Below are 13089 nucleotides of genomic sequence, written 5' to 3' on the forward strand. Positions count from 1 at the left end.
CCTGCACTGTGTAAGTGAGCAGATGAGCTCCCCATCCCTGGAGAGATGCGTCCGTTGTCAGGATAATTTGTGGCACTGGCTCCTGGAACAGTCGGCCCTTGCAAAGGTTGTGTGGAGTCCACCAATGCAGAGAGTCGTATGCCCGACTGGTAACCAACACTAGGTCTGTCAATTGTCCCTGAGCCTGTGTCCACTGATTTGCTAAGCATTCCTGGAGCGGACGCATATGCAACCGTGCGTGAGGGACTATGAAGATGCAGGAGGCCATCATGCCAATCAACTGCATGAACACTCTCGCTGGAAGTGAGTGTTGTGGTCTGAACCTTTGGATTAGAGACTGCATGCTGTCTATCCTGACTTGGTTTGGCTGAGCCATGGCCGTCAGGGTATTGATCGTCGCACCTAGAAACTGCCGGACATGTGCCGGCTGAAGATGCGACTTTGGGTAGTTCAACGAGAAGCCCAGATCGTGAAGGAGGTGAATGGTAGTTGACATGTCCGCGGCGCACTGTCGTTCCGACTTGGCCTGAACGAGCCAGTCGTCTAGGTAGGGGTAGACATGAATGTTCTGCCTCCTGAGGTGCGCTGCTACTGTCGCCAGACACTTGGTAAACACTCTTGGGGCTGTGGTCACTCCGAAGGGTAGGACCTTGAACTGATAATGCTTGCCTTGGATAGTGAATCTGAGGTATTTCCTGTGGGACGGGTGTAGTGGAATGTGGAAATAAGCATCCTTGAGATCTAAGGTTGCTAAGAAGTCCCCTTGGTTCAACAAGGGAAGAATTTGTTGCAGTGTAAGCATATGGAAGTGTTCTGATAGTATGTACAGGTTGAGGGGACGTAGATCTAGAATGGGTCTGAGAGATCCGTCCTTCTTTGGAATAAGGAAGTACAGGGAATACACCCCTGTGCCTTCCTCTCCCACCGGCACGAGCTCAATTGCGCCTTTTTGCAGCATCACCACTACTTCCTGCTGCAATAAGAGCAAGTGCTCTGCGGACATAGGCCTTTGCCTTGGCGGGATGTTGGGTGGAGTGGATTTCAACTCTAGGCAATAACCATACTGGACTAGTTGTCGCACCCACCTGTCTGTGGTGATGTTTCTCCAGACGGGCAGGAATTGCTGCAGTCTCCCCCCGACAGGTGTTAAGTGGTCGGGGGGCAGCGACAGAGAGTCACTGTTTGCTTGGGGTAGAGGAGCGGGAGCTGTTTCCTCTGCCGCGACCTCTGTTGCTGTTATTCCTGTAACCTCCCTTGTTCTGTTTTGTGAACGAGGATTGTGCTCCACCTTTTGAGAACTGAGATTGTTGACCCATTTGTCCTCTGGTGACTCCACGTACACCTGAGCGACGAAAATTGCTGCCACGAAACTGTTGTGACTGTAGGGCCCCCATGGACTTAGCAGTTTCTGTGTCTTTTTTTATTTTTTCTAGGGTGGTGTCAACATCTGGACCAAACAGACTATCAGGATTGACTGGCTGATTAAGAATGGTTGTCTGAATATCTGGTTTAAACCCCGAGATGCGTAGCCACGCCTGTCGTCTCAGCATAACGCTAGTGTTGATAGCTCTAGCAGCTGTGTCTGCGGCGTCAAGTGCACACTTGATGGCTGCGTTTGAGATTAGCTTCCCTTCCTCAATAAGCAGTTTGGTGCCTTCTTGGAACTTTGGAGGCAGGTGTTGTATAACCTGTTCTAGGGTGTCGTAATGCGCCCTATCGTAACGTGCTAAGAGTGCTTGTGTATTGGCAATGCGCCAAAAGTTTGCGGCCTGTGCAGCTACTCTTTTGCCCCCTGCCTCTAGCACTTTGGACTCCTTATCCGGGGGAGGAGCTTCACCCGTCGTCTGGGAGTTGGCACGTTTCCTGGCATTGGCGACCACAAGAGAGTCCAGTGGCAACTGTCCCCGAATGTATGCGGGGTCTGCAGGTGCAGGTCTGTACTTCTTTTCAATGCGTGGATTGACCACTTGTGCTCTGGTAGGCTCCTTAAATATATCCCCAGCATGCTTGAGGACTCCTTTAAGCATAGGCAGCGTCTTTACTGTCCTTTCAGAGACTGAAAATGTGTCGAAAAGGAAGTCTTCCTCTATCGGGTCAGCATGCATGTCCACATCATGATTGGCTGCTGCCCTCTCAATTAGCGCATGAAAACCTGCTGAATCCTCAGTTGGGGATGCACGTGCATTAAAAAGCTGCGGGTCCTGCCCCACACTTTGGGTGCCCTGGTCACCAGTGTCATCATATGAATCCGGTTGTGCATCTGGTTCATTGATAGGGAAATTGTATTGCTCGTCCTCATCATACCCCCCACCCGCAGAGTGTTCTGGTGAGGGAGTAGGGCTCCGTCTCGGAGGAGGCTGGATTGGTTCCATGAGGCCTGAAGCGTCAAGGGGCACCCTTTTCTTTTTCAGTGGGATGACATATGAGTCCACTGACTCTGAAGTGATTTTTCTCTTATAGAGGGTCAATTTGCCTGTGTCAGCGTCGATGAAATGCTCTGAATCATCCTCTGATTCGAGTACCCGACGTGGAAGTGGGCCAGCCGTTGAAGAAACCGTCTTCTTCGGTGCCGATTTGGTGGAAAAGGCGTTCGGCGCCTCCTTTGGCGGCAAAATAAAGAGAAGTTTGCCAGAAGGCTTTGCTGGATTGTCCTTTTGCGCCTGCGGCGATGATATCGGAGCCGACGGAGCAGAGGCCTTCTCCCTGATTCTCTGTAGTGAGTCGGCGATGAGGGACGTCTCACTGGGTGTAGGCGCCGACGAGGATGGTTTGACCTTTCCCTCGGATCCGACGTCTTTGTGGGCCTTGTGCGCTTTCGACGCGGATCCCGCTGTCACCGACCCCGAGTCCTGGGACCGGTGCGCAGACGTGGCAGTCTTCGATCCGTGCGCCTGCGTAGCCTCCGTGGAGCCGGCTTTGGCGTGCTTGGACGGCGGCGCCGCTGTTGACCCGTGCCGACCATCTTTCTTAGAGGACCCCTCCTCTGGCGTCGATTTTGATTGTGCAGCAGCGGAATCGACGGACTTCTTCGACTTCGGCGGACCGGAGGTCGACGGAGTCGATGGAGTAGCGGGTACAGTCGTTTTCGCCGGCACGGCAGCCATCTGAGGGACACTCGAGTCCTTAAGTTTCGGTTTCGTTTTCGGGTCGGCCATCTTAGATGTAGTCGATCCAGATGCTTTCGGTTTCGGTTTCGATACAGTCTGCTCAGCAAGTAAGTCCGTGGCCGGGCCAGAAGGCGGGGCTGTGGCTTGCGGCATTGGGTCTTGGGTAAGGCCTACAGGCGATCCCGTGACCCGGTCGGTATCCTCGAAACCTTCGGGGCAGAGCTCGTCCCCTGAGCTATCCGCCGCAGCCCCATAAATCTCTTCGTCGTCTCCTACCTCGTCGACGTATTCAAGGCCTTGACCCACGACTCCGTCGTCGTCTACCGGATCCGCCTCGACCTCCGTCTCGGGTGGGGAGATTTGAAGATGATGACCCTGGTCCTCTTCATCTTGGTCGCCGAAGATGTTATCCGGATCCGGGGCCGCTTGTCTAGCTTCCATGCGCACCGCGCGCCGAAGCTTGAGAGTCTTCTTAGACCGGAACTGTGCACAGGCTTTGCACTTGCCGTCGTCGTGGTCAGGCGAAAGGCATTTGTTACAGACTGGGTGTAGATCGATGTGTGGGTACTTGGACCCACAGAGCGGGCAGTACTTAAACGGGCTCCGCTCCATGTTCAGAAAAGTTTTGCAGTCGTGTCGCGATGAGAAGGTCTCAAAGTCCGAAGAGCGAAAGAAAACTCCGCTTATTCCGGCTCCAAGAGACGGAAGACTCGAGACCGTGCGCAGACAATACCGACGCAAAAAAAGCGAGGCCTTTTGGCCGCTAAAAGTTAGTTTTTTTCGGTTTCGACAGAAAGACGTCGAGACCACATCCGAACCCAATGGCGGAAAAAAACAATCTGGGGATGGAGCCGATGCCCATGCGCACTGTAGTCCAGGGGAGGAGCCACCTATCTCAGGATACTTCGAAGACTCTTCCAGGACAACAATGTGCGATCATCCGGACCCAACACTAGGCGGCGATCTAATGCTAAGATATGAATTTAGCAGCCCACATGCCTCGAACCCCCCTCTACCTTGCTTGGGGTAGGAGGATTGTGCACCACCCTTTGTAAATTGTGATTGTTGACCCAAGTGTCCTCTGGTAACACCACGCGCTCCTGAGCGACGAAAAGTGTTTCCTCTGAATTGTTGGGACTGAAGTGCCCCCATGGACTTAGCAGTCTCGTTGTCCTTTTTAATCTTTTCAAGTGTGGTGTCTACATCTGGGCCAAACAGTCTGTCAGGATTGACGGGCTGGTTGAGGATTGTAGTTTGGATGTCAGGCTTAAATCCAGATATACGAAGCCAAGCTTGTCGTCTTAGCATGACGCTAGTGTTAATCCCCCTAGCCGCCGTGTCTGCCACATCAAGCGCACACTTTATTGCAGCGTTTGATATAAGCTTCCCCTCTTGTATGAGCATTTCGGCTGCTTCTTTATACTCATCAGGTAGATGTTGAAGGAGCTGTTCTAAGGTGTCGTAATGCGCCCTATCGTAACGCGCCAATATTGCCTGTGTGTTTGCTATACGCCATACATTGGCAGCCTGCGCAGCCACCCTCTTGCCGGATGCCTCAAGCACTTTCGACTCCTTGTCAGGGGGAGGAGCTTCACCCGTAGTTTGGGAGTTTGCCCTCTTGCGGGCATTGGCGACCACCAACGAGTCCAGAGGCAACTGTCCTCGAATATATGCAGGATCCCCAGGTGCTGGCCTGTATTTTTTCTCGATACGTGGGTTCACCACTCTTGCCCTGGAAGGTTCCTTAAAGATCTCTGGGGCATGTCTAAGGACACCTTTGAGCATAGGAAGTATTTTAACAGTTCTTTCTGAGACAGAGAAAGTGTTAAACAAAAAGTCTTCCCCCACCGGGTCAGCATGCATGTCTACATCATGATTTGCTGCTGCCCGTTCGATTAAAGCATTAAATGCTGCAGAATCCTCAGTTGGAGATGTACGTGCCCCAAAACCTTGTGGATCTTGTACCACCTGCTGTCCACCTTGGTCCCCAGTGTCGTCATATGTGTCCTGCTGAACATCAGGGTCATTGTCCACTGGGAAATTGTATTGGTCGTCTTCCTCATCATCCTCTCCCCCTGATTGGTTTGGGGAAGGTGATGGACTCCTTCTTGGTGGTGGTAGAACGGGCTCAATAAGGGCAGGACTGTCCAGTGCTGTCCTCTTTTTCTTCAGTGGAATAACATATGATTCCAGTGGTTGGGAAGTGATCTTCCTTTTGTAAATGGTCAGTTTCCCCGTGTGGGCATCGATGTAATGCTCTGATTGGTCATCTGAGGCTTAAAGCGCCGAAGGAGCCGAAGTCTGTGGCACCGATCTAGGTGCAAACGCCTTTGGTGGCACCTTTGGTGGAAGAGTGTAAAGAAGCTTGGCTGATGACTTCTGAGGAGCGTCCACCTCCTTTGGAGCCGACGGCGTGGGAGCCGTCGTCGACAAAGCTTTTTCCCGAATCCGTTTCAGGGAGTCGGTGACCTGCGCGGTGAAGGAGGCGGAGGGTGTGGTAGCCGACGGCCGGTGTCCGGTGGCGTCGGAGTCCCTCGGTGTCGACGGTATTTGCGTCGACGAATCTTCAGCCGCATTGTGGCGCGGGTCCTTTGTAGACTTTGGCGCCGACGCCGATGCTGCAGATTCTACATATTTGTGCCGATGCGTAGTGCCTGCGGCCTTCGGGTCGTGGCTTGTAGTCGACTTTTGTTCGACTGGGCGTTTAGTTGGCTGCGCCGTAGGAGCGTCTGAAGACGTGGGAACCGACTTCGACGACCGTGCCGGAGCAACAGAGGCCAACTCTTGACGGACGGCCTTCTTGGAGGACGAGTCCTTGTGCACCTTGTGTGGCGCTGCCGACTCGACAGCCTTCTTCGACTTCTGTGGGCCGGAGGTGGACGGAGCCGATGAAGGAGCCGGTTTCGATATCGTTTGCCGGACGTCGGCCGTTTTTGGTGTTGTCGCGTCCGGTAGTTTCGTTTTCGATTTTGCCTGGACGTCGGCCATTTTGTCTTTTGTCGAATCCGTGTGTTTCGGTTTCGATTTCGGCTGGACGTCGGCCATCTTAGGTGCCGTAGAGACCGAAGGTTTCGGTTTCGATACGGTTAATGCCGGCTCCGCTTGAGTGTCCGTGGCCGGGCGAGAAGGCGGGGCCGGGGATAGCGGTGCGGGGTCGTGGGTAAGGCCGAGTGGCGATCCCGTGACCTGAGCCTGAATCATATAGACTTCGGGGCATAGCTCTTCCTCCGAGCTATCTTCCGCGGCCCCATAAACTTCTTCGTCGTCCCCTACCTCCTCGACGTATTCAGTGTCCTGGCCGTGCCCTTCGACGTGTTCTTCGGCATCGGACTGGACCTCCGTCGTCGGAGGCGAAATTTCGAGATGATGGCTACTGCCTTCCACCGCGGGGTCGTCTAATATGTCGTCGGGTGCCGGTGCCGCTCGCTGGGCCTCGAGGCGCGCCGCGCGCCGATGCTTGAGCGTCTTCTTTGACCTGAATTGAGAGCAGGCCATACAGTTGTCTTCGTTGTGGTCCGGTGACAGGCATTTGTTACAGACCGGATGCACATCGATGTGTGGATACTTGGATCCACAGATGGGGCAGTATTTAAATGGGCTCCGCTCCATGGTAAGGTTGTCGGGTCTTGCTGCGACGAGAGGGCCTCGATGTCTGAAGAGTAACTTGACTCCGTTGATTTCCGGCTCCGAGAGTCGGACGACGCTCGAGACCGTGCGCAAACAATACCGACGCTGGTAACGAAGGCCTTTTGGCCTTAAGAACAAAGTTTATCGGTTCCGACACGGAGACGTCGAGAACCACATCCGAACCCAATGGCGGAAAAAAACAATCTGGGGATGGAGTCGATGCCCATGCGCACTGTAGTCCAGGGGAGGAGCCACCTATCTCGTGATACTTCGAAGACTCTTCCAGGACAACAATGTGCAATCATCCGGACCCAACACTAGGTGGCGATCTATGCACTAGACATGAATTTAGCAGCCCACATGCCTCGAACTATTATTAATGCAGTATAATTTCAATTTTTTATATGTATAATAATCTAACCAAGCAAAAGCTTGCCAATTTAATAAGCTGGGCTGCACACAGGTGAGCTACTCAGAGGTAGCTGGAGAGCTACAGTAGCTCATGAGCTCAAGACCCTAACGTGTAAAAATGGGGGAGCTGAGTGGAAGGCATGGTAGTTTTGGTGAATATATACAAGGAGAAGGCACAAGGCACTGTAGAAGCCATCAGCAGAATCACTGAAGAATACTTCTACTTGCATAGAGAAGGTAAATGGAGATCGTGGGAGTGGAAGACCTTGGAGAGGGATATTGTTTGATAGGTAGGAAGAGACTACTTGGTAAAGAGTTTTCAGGCAAAGTGTGGGAACGTTCATATGGTGTTTTTAAGTGGTAATCACAATTCACAGCTACAGTACTCCTTAAAATTTACTGCTCAGCCGTATTTTCAGTAGAATCTCCGGAGGCAGAAAGAGACCACAAGAGCACTAGCTGGAAGAATTCTCTCTGCCTGGTGATGGACTGGACAAACATTGTGCTGAATCTTTATACCTGAAAAACTTTTCTGAGGGCAAAGGCAGCTACCTTCTGGCAGACCCACAAGGAAAACTGTGGGACTGCATGTGAAACTTAACTTTCTGTAACTGGGAAAGTGCGGACGATAACAAGCATATAGATAGGTAGATCTGCCTGGAAGGAAATAAGTAAATCCACTGGTGACTGAACTTTTGGCTGTGGTCCTGACCAAAACTGGGGAACAGCCTTAGTACTACGTGAATCCATGGATGGCTGACAAAGGCTACCTTGAAGTTTTAGGGACTTAGGGAGCAAGAGGGAAAAAAGTAACTGAACTTGAAATGTACTCCTCTGGAGGACTGGTACAAGGCCCCAACTCTAACCGATGAAAACACAACCATGGTGACAATCATTTCTCACTTTGTTTTACACTAAGTTATTTGCTTTCAAATACGAGGCACCAGTAAGACAGTGAAAAAGAGGTAAACAACCTTTGGGAGTTGTAGCTGGCCACAGCTTTAACTCCTTGACCGCGGCGGAATGGGGTGATTTACGGCGTGGGCGTGGTTCGGACGGCCCCCGGCCGTCCTCCGCACACGCCCACCGTGACGTCGGACGGCCGCCGTCCGTCCGACGCATGGAAGGGGTTAAAGTCTTATCCCCCCACCAGTTGATTTACAACCTGGAGTAAAATGTTAAAATCTGAAAGTGAAAGATAAGGAAAAGGCACTGAAGCATACCCAAAGTTGTGGAGCTTTTACATTTACGATTAACATACAGAATAGTTTCAGCTAAGACCAAAGTTAGAGTACGGCTGCAAAAAGGACATATCCAACCTTGTAGAACTCTATTGAGCCACAACTCCACAACTTGTCTGGCGGAGGGCTTTTGACTTCCGAAAATATGACAGTCCACAGATAAAACGTTTGACTACAAATGGTGACAAGGCCAACATTGGAGTGAAATGGCCTGTATCCTACATCGGCCATCATCCCAAAGAGCTTGTTACCCTCATCAGGCAACAAACTTCCAAGCCCCCCGTACCCTCAACACAGGCCTCTAATGTCCTGTGCGAGAACTTTGCCAACTTCTTCAACAACAAAATCACTAAGATTGAGCTCTCCTTGGTCACCAACCGCAGGAGCCCAAAGAGCAAAGGGCAACACCACCAATCACGCCCCAATCAGTGGAAATCATTCAACCTCGTATCGGAAATAGAGATAGTCAAATTGATCTCCTCCTCTTAACCCTTCACACATACCTTGGACCCTATTCCTGCCTAATTGGCCAAGAAGCTAAAATTCTCCCTAGCACCGCTCTGGACCAGGATCATAAACAGCTCCCTGAGCTCTGGAGTCATTCCGGATTGCCTCAAAGTTGGCCAAGTCACTCCTTTACAGAAAAAACCGGCTTGGACACCAAGGTTTTGAACAACTACAGACCTGTCTACAAACTCCCTCTCCTGGCCAAATTTATGGAAAGGAATATGCTACTTACCAGTATGCATCTGTTCTTGGCATAGAGGGCTGCAGAGGGGTACATTTAAGAATAGATCGCCATCTGGTGTTGGGCTCGGATGATTGGACTTGTTTTTCTCTTGGAGAAGTCTTTTGTAGTCACGAGGCTGGTGACTCCTGCCTTGGGTGATAGTGCGCATGGGCATCGGCTCCATCCTTAGATTATTTTGCCATAGTAGGGTTAGATGGAGTAGTATGATAGAATACAGAAAGAGATGCCCATGTAAGTGTATCTAAATAAGATAATGTTGGAACAGACACAGGTTTCCGGGGAGGCAGGGAGGGCATGTACCACCCTGCAGCCCTCTATGCCAAGAACAGATGCATACTGGTAAGAGGCATATTCCGTTCGAGGCATATGGGCTGCAGATGGTACATTTATGAATAGATTACACAGCAGTTACCTCCCTAGCTGTGGTTACCAGTGTCTGTTGCAACAGTTTGAAATAAAGCTTTTAATACAGCCTGGCCCACTCTTGCTTGTTGTGTTGCCTGCACGTCAACACAGTAGTGTTTTGTGTAGGTATGCGGTGTAGACCAAGTTGCTGCTTTGCATATGTCATCTAGGGGAATGTTCCCTAAGAATGCCATAGATGCCCCTAGTTTGCGTGTAGAATGAGCTCTAGGGGGAACAGTTAATGTTCTCTTTGCTTTTATGTAACATATTTGTATACATTTTACAATCCACCTGGCAATGCCTGTTTTAGAGATAGGGTTGCCTTTATGTGTTGGGGAAAACGCTACAAATAGTTGTTTGGTTTTTCTGAAAGTTGGAGTTCTTTCTATGTAATATAATATTGCCCTTTTGACATCTAGTGTATGTAGGGCCCTCTCTGCTACCGTCTGTGGCTTTGGAAAGAAAACTGGTAGTTCCACTGGTTGATTGATGTGGAATGCTGAAATTACTTTAGGTAAGAACTTTGGGTTTGTTCTAAGAACAAATAGTAACAACTAAAGAGTGTTCAGATTCGTCAGAAGGACGGGTTTCAGAGCACAGAGAAAAGGAGATAGAGACACCTTCTTGGTGTTTATAGAAAGCCCTCACTCACCGACCTGGTCGATGACATGCTTCATCATCGGGCCCCACTGGGAGTGGCCGAATGCCACCCCAGTGTGCTGCAACGCCAGAATTACTGCGGAGCGGGTAATGTGAAGTTGTGAGTGACTAAGTGGTTGTGTGAATAACTAGACAAAGTGTACGTGGTCGAATTAAAAATGCCTTAAATGTATCAAAAATTATTTATTATCTGATCAATAAGATATTAAAATATGTGTGGGAGAACTAAGCCAGATAAATTAGATGGCTAGTTTCCTCTAGCTTTACGGTCAACATGTTTCTGCCAATGTCGGTGCCAATTAACCTGGCATTCGTCAGGACCTAAGGTGTGATATACCCCGGCGGTGTGGACGCGCTAAGGCCCACCCTACCAGGGGACGTGAAAGTGAAAAATTAAAAATATTGTAAAAAAAGTGCAAATTCTGGTAGGTACTCGCAGTTATGGAGACCACACAAAAATTAAAATGCACTTGACAGGTGTGAAGCTTGCACACCATAGACCTCGGGAGGGGTGTGGTGATGCAATTGGCACATCGCCCTCGGCATCTAGCACCCGCTCGGTACCTGCATCTACCCTCGGTAACCGGGTCTCGTGGACAAGAACCACTTTATTCTGGTGTAGTTGTAGAAATGGTTCTTGTATTGTTAATGCCTGTAACTCACTCACTCTCCTAAGGGAGGTAATGGCTATAAGGAAGGCCACCTTCCATGTAGGAAATTGTATTTCACACCTATGCATAGGTTCAAAAGGTGGTCCCATTAGTCTGGTGAGTACTATGTTAAGGTTCCAGATTGGGGAAGGTGGTAGGCTTGGTGGAATAACTCTTTTGAGTCCTTCCATGAAAGCCTTAATTACGGGTACCCTAAACAGGGATAGATGTTGCCTGTTTTGCAGGTATGCTGCTATAGCTGCAAGATGTACTCTAATAGAGGTGTAAGCAAGGTTACATTGCTGTAAGTGTAGTAGGTAGCAAATAATATTTTGTGTAGATGCGTCCAGAGGGTTGATGTTGTTACTGTTACAGTATACAGCAAACCTTTTCCACTTTGCTGCATAGCAGGCTCTGGTGGTGGGACGTCTTGCTTGCTTAATAACTTCCATACAGTTTGGAGGTAAATTTAAGTATCCAAATTCTAAGACCCCAGGAGCCAGATCGCTAGGTTCAGTTGTTTGGGATCTGGGTGCATTATTTCTCCATGGTTCTGTGTAAGGTGCATGGGTGAGATTCTTAATTTTTGGTGTGGCGCCTGTGAGAGTTGTAGGAGCGTGGTGAACCACGGCTGCCGTGCCCACATGGGTGCTACTAGTATCATGGTCATTGAATGCTGTTGCAGTTTCGAACCACTAATGGAATTAGTGGGAGAGGGGAAAAGCGTACGCAAATTTGTTGGACCAATTTATCCATAATGCATTGCCCTGCGACAGGTGGTGTGGGTACCTGGATGCGAAGCTTTGGCATTTTGCGTTCTGATGAGTGGCAAAGAGATCTATCTCCGGCTGTCCCCATCTTTGGAAGAATGGCTGCATTATTTGGTTGTGCAGTTCCCATTCGTGTATTTGTTCTGACTCTCTGCTTAAGATGTCTGCTATCTGATTTTGAACTCCTGGTAGGTGTTCGGCTAACAGATAGATGTTTTGAGGAATGGCCCATCTCCAAATTTCCTGCGCTAGTCTGGATAGTTGGAGAGAGTGTCCCCCCCCCCCTGTTTTTGAATATAATACATTGCTGTCATGTTGTCTGTTCTGATCAGACCTGCTTTGTTGAGAATATGCATTTGAAAAGCTTTTAATGCTAGGAACACTGCTAGCAGTTCTAGATGATTTATGTGCAGTCGTTTTTGCTGTACACTCAGTCTTCCTTGTACTGTGTATCTGTCCATATGAGCTCCCCATCCGGTGAGCGATGCATCCGCTGTTAGCACCACTTGTGGAATTGGTTCTAGGAACGACCGCCCCTTGGAAATGTTTGTTGTATTCCACCACTTCAGAGAGCGATGCGTGCGGTCGTCTACCAACACCAGATCTGTAATCTGAACTTGAGCCTGATTCCACTGTGTTGCTAGACATTGTTGAAGCGGACGCATTTGTAGTCTGGAATATGGGATCAGTAGTATGCAAGAGGACATCATCCCTAATAACTGAATGAACACTCGAGCTGTTAATGAGTGCTGTGGTTGAAATCTTTGAATCAATGTGAGCATTGTCTGAATCCTGACTGGATTGGGGTATACTCTGGCTTTTTCTGTATTTATAGTAGCCCCTAGATATTGTTGAACCTTGTTTGGTTGCAGGTGGGATTTTGTGTAGTTCACCCTAGCTGGTGCAACAGTTGAATTGTCATTTGTGTGTTTTGAAGACATTCCTTTTGTGACGTGGCCTTTATTAGCCAGTCGTCCAAGTAAGGGAAGACATGTATTTGCTGTCTTCTTAGGTGTGCTGCAACCACTGCTAGGCATTTTGTGAACACCCTTGGTGCTGTTGTGACTCCAAATGGAAGGACTTTGAACTGACAATGTTGTACTTCTACTACAAACCTGAGGTATTTTCTGTGGGCTTTGTGAATTGGGATATGAAAGTAGGCGTCTTTTAGATCCAGTGTAGAAAGAAAGTCCCCTTTCTTCAGTAAAGGAAGTACCTGTTGGAGCGTGACCATGTGGAAAAGTTCCGAATTTATGTATGCATTGAGAGGTCTGAGGTCTAATATTGGCCTTAGAGATCAGCCTTTTTTGGGAATTAGAAAGTATAGAGAGTATACTCCTGTTCCCTGTTGATGTTGTGGAACCTTCTCTATGGCATGCTTTTGTAGCAGTGATAGTACTTCCTGTTTTAATAATGTCAGATGATCTCGACTCATTGGACGCTGTCTGGGGGGGATGTTTGGTGGGG

General features: G+C 49.5%; 1 protein-coding gene across 1 annotated transcript in view; it reads right to left on the reverse strand.

Moving 5' to 3' along the window:
* XPO4 (exportin 4) overlaps positions 1 to 13089 on the reverse strand; it is a 471754-nt gene that overhangs the window by 131065 nt on the left and 327600 nt on the right. The gene's annotated exons all lie outside the window — the stretch shown is intronic.

Source organism: Lissotriton helveticus, chromosome 8 (assembly GCF_964261635.1).
Source record: "Lissotriton helveticus chromosome 8, aLisHel1.1, whole genome shotgun sequence".
NCBI classification, from domain to species: domain Eukaryota; kingdom Metazoa; phylum Chordata; class Amphibia; order Caudata; family Salamandridae; genus Lissotriton; species Lissotriton helveticus.